A 4,324-nucleotide genomic window follows, 5' to 3' on the forward strand; every position below is an offset into this window, starting at 1 on the left:
CACACTTCTCAGCACATACACCCCCCTCACACTCACACACACACACACACACACACATATATATATCCTCAAACTCTAAATCATTGTACAATTTAATTTGTGGTTAAGATTAATTTAATTAAATAACACTTAGTCTTAATAAATCTCAATTAACACATAATTAAATTAATTACAGCTAGTCATACACTCCACATAATTTAATTTGTCTAATTTGACTTCCTTTAGAACCCAATTAATTATATTAAAATTCATCATTCTAAATCAGATTTTTAATCAAACTCCCAAAAGGCTCCAAATATTAAATTAAACTTATTCTCATCCTCAATTTTGATTTCTTAAATCATTTAAGCCTCCAATTTCTGATCAGACTCAAAATTTCATTAATAAATTACATATTCAAATTAGGCACCTCATAAATGAATTTAATTCAAAATCATCTTAATTCCTAATCTTCATAACTTGATCAGCTCCAATTCGGACCCAATTAATCGAATCACAATTTTATAAATCTGAATCGAATATTTAATTAAACTCCCATATGGTTCGATACTCGAAATTAAAATAATTCAATTCACTATTCGTACTTTCTTGAGCCATTTAGGCTTTCAGTTTCTAATTCCAAAATAAATCCTGTAAGGACCCCAAAATGCATATAAAAAAATCATTGGTATTTAACTATGAGATGAGGTGTTTTAATTTAATTATATCTTTTGGAATTGAAGCATTATCTATTGAGTTACGGATTTAAAATTGAAATTACCGACCTATATGGGTACAGAAATCAAAATTGAGTACTTGGATATGTTAATGGGAATTTTTGGAACTATTTGGGACAATTAATTGGAAATCTAATTTGTCTGATTCGTTAATGCTCGTTTGGGTAGTTAACTTTATACTGCAAATTGAAGGCATTAGAGGCTTCAGAAACCAGAACAGGGGACATATTTATGATCCTCATAATTTTTAGAGTTATCTGGGAAGTTTAATTGAAATTTGATTTCGTACGAATCGTAAGGCCACGTTTGGCTCTCTCTATTGTGTTATGTTGGTGTGTATGTGTATACTTATATTATGGGTGCCTTATAAGTGGATGGACTCATCTCTTAGAATAAAAAAAAATATCTAGAGGAAAGGGGGAGCCACGTGAGAGAGGGAGAGATAGAGAACTCAAGGAGAAGAAGGAAGGAAGAGCTTGAGCATGAAGAGGAAAGATGGGAAAATTGATGGAATTACTTCAAGAGATTGGCTCTAGGTATGTGAAATCAACTTAACCCCTTAAGATTGATCTATTACTAGTTTAAATTCATGATCTCAAATGAAGAGAAACCACCTAATTGAGTTTTGGTTGATAGATATAAGTTTAGAAGAACTCTTTTCATGAATTGAACCTTGATTCCTTAAGAGTTGGTTAATTGAAGAATTAAAGTCATTATATTTGTTTATTTTGAGGTTATGATGTTTGATGGAGAATAATAATGTGAAATTGGTCATGTATTAAAGGGTTTTGGGCTTTGATTTACATGTAATTAAGGTTTGATTTTGAAAATGAGAAGTCCCAAATTTTCTGCCATTTTCGGACTGCAAACTGTCCAGGGCCGCACGCGCGGCACTGTTTTCCCGCACATGCGGGGACAGCTCTGTCCAGCCAACTTTGAACAAGCATATCTTTTGCATCCGGACTCCGTTTTGAGTGATTCTTGAGCCTAAAATCAAGCCCCGGAAGTCTAGTTTCCAATGGTGGTGGTCTCACTTCAAAATTCTAAATAAAAAAATAGTTATGTCCAAATTAGTGACGACTGTTCACTTTTTGTTTACCGGTTTGTACCGTTTCTTCGTCTGAACCTTTCTCCTATCGATTCCTCCTATCTTATGAGGAATGAATTATAACCTATGGAGGACTAATGAGTCTAGAACCACCATAGCTATTGAGTGAAGAATAAAAAGAGATTGGTTTTATTCTCACAATCTGTTATATGCATTGTGTTTGTAGGTCAAGACGAGGACATCGTTCCACTGCTATCAGAGACCTACCGCTGTGAGTAGTAGTACTATAGTCGCACGTTCAAGTATTGTTAATGATTCTCATTGTTAACATTCTATCCCTTGCAAGTAATTAAGTTAACAATATGTTGATTGGAAAATCTAGAGGCATTATTGAGCAGTCCATTCTGTTTACTGTTGACAATGAATACTAACTTTTTGTTATTTGCAAGATAGCTATAGTGATTCATGACGAACAAATAGAACGTATGAGGATTATGGAACTATGGTATTCCGGTATCTCTAGAATCATTCAATCGGTAAAATGTGTTTACCTTTCGTTAATAATTATCAAGAACGTTCTGTTAAACTTAAGTTAACTGCATTAACTCATGTGAATGATGCAATGGTTACCATTAGCACTCTGTTAATTGTAGGTCAACCATGTTAACATATATGAACGATTAAAGAAAGGGGTATGTTACTGATTAACAGCTCAAGTGAACCATGTCATTTCTTAATGAATAAAGAGAATTTGTGTTCATCTTCGAAGAATCAGAATAATTGGAAAGTTATGTGAATCCATATGAATTTGAAGTTATTTTGTTGTGTTACATATGAACTCGAAGTTATTCAGAATCTATGACATGAACGCAAAAGTTTAACATCGTTATGTGACCCACATAAGAATGTGAATTATTCTATTTTCTTAAGCGCACGGTAATGACATGATATACCAAGAAATGCTCTATTTTATGATATGTGACTCTATGAATTAATGAATGATTATCCATATATGTAAAAGTATTCATGGCATCCTTAGCACAAGGCCCTTACTCGGGGGTAATAATACCGTGGTCTTATGGCCCTTGCCCGGGGGTAATAATACCGTGGTTCAAGTATGTTACAAGATATCTCTTGCCATCGACGGTCTCATACGGATGGTACCACCGGCGGTCTTGTACGGGTGGATTATGTTTTACCATCGACGGTCTTGTACGGATGGTACCACCGACGGACTTGTACGGGTGGGTTATGATCAAGCATGAACTCTGATTTCTGTTTCTGATTCAAGCATAAGTAAGAATATGTATGAATATGTTTCTATTTATCCGTTCCGTTTATGCCATGTTATAACATGATATGAATTGATCGGTCTTTAAGACCTAATGATTTCTGGTATGGAATAAAGTGCTGTACGGAACTAAGTGCTGCAATGCGAGTCATCTCTAGAATCCGTACGAGCCACCTCTTGAGTCCATACATATGTTCAAAGGCTTAATCCCAACTTTTCAAGGGCTTCATGCCAAATGTACAAGGGCTATATGCCAACATGTTTAAGGGCTTCATGTCAAATGTTCAAGGGCTATATGCCAACATGTGTAAAAGCTTAATGTTAATATGTTCAAGGGCTATCGCCAATCCATTCAAAGGCTTAAAGCCATTATGTTTCAAGATTGGGCCTAAGGCCATTCTAAAATTAGTATAGAATCAGATTAATTATATGATCTCCGCATTTACATACGCATTGATATGCATTATGATTAAGTTGAATATTGAATCATTTATATACTATTATTCACTGAGCTTCGCTCACTTTGTGTTTTGTCTGTTCTGTAGGTAATTACTTTGGGAGTCCGTCTTAACCCTTGATGCTTACCCTTCAATTGTCAACCTCAGTATGCCTAGACTCCCAGACCAAGCCCATGCATTTATGTGAAGTTTTGTTAAGATTTTGTCATGCACTTTAATTATTTACTTAAGGTTAAAATGTATGTATATACCCCCTTTCTTTACCAATGTTCGGATATACGCTCATTTATATGTATGGGTATGTATATAGATAAATGGCTCTCACGTATGTGATCCTGGCATGTTAGTTTTAGCTCAATGGATGTTATTCTATGTTACTTTGTAATATTAAATGCTTCCGTTCAGGCCCCGTATATTATGTATATCAGGTCATGTGTCCGTATCTGCATAGGTCATGCCCGAACTTTTAGGGGCGAGTTTGGGGCGTGACAAATCCTCAATAGAATCATATATGAATCAATCTCCATAATTTTCATAAATCCCATATTAAATTAGAATAATTGGAAATTAAAATTCAAATCTCTTTAATTATTTAAGTGCTAATCATAATACGTGATGGGGTCGTTACCCACCTCATCTTTTGCATGCAAAAAATAGATATGACAGTACTTAGAAAAATTATCAATGACTGTTACAAAATATTTCTTACCACCTCTGGTGGGGGTACTATGCATGTCACATACATCACTATGCACAAGTTCAAGCAGAGATGTGATTTTATCTACTTTAAGAAATGGAATGCAAGTAATTT

General features: G+C 34.6%; 1 long non-coding RNA gene across 1 annotated transcript; it reads left to right on the forward strand.

Moving 5' to 3' along the window:
• Nucleotides 1-772: 772 nt before the first annotated feature.
• Nucleotides 773-3,841, forward strand: LOC145803278 (uncharacterized). Its single transcript, XR_014345388.1, has 3 exons — nucleotides 773-1,252; nucleotides 1,991-2,035; nucleotides 3,601-3,841. It is a non-coding gene; the product is annotated as an uncharacterized LOC145803278 (long non-coding RNA).
• The last annotated feature ends 483 nt before the right edge of the window (nucleotides 3,842-4,324 follow it).

Source organism: Camellia sinensis, chromosome 11 (assembly GCF_055761805.1).
Source record: "Camellia sinensis isolate YWXY chromosome 11, ASM5576180v1, whole genome shotgun sequence".
Lineage (NCBI taxonomy): Eukaryota > Viridiplantae > Streptophyta > Magnoliopsida > Ericales > Theaceae > Camellia > Camellia sinensis.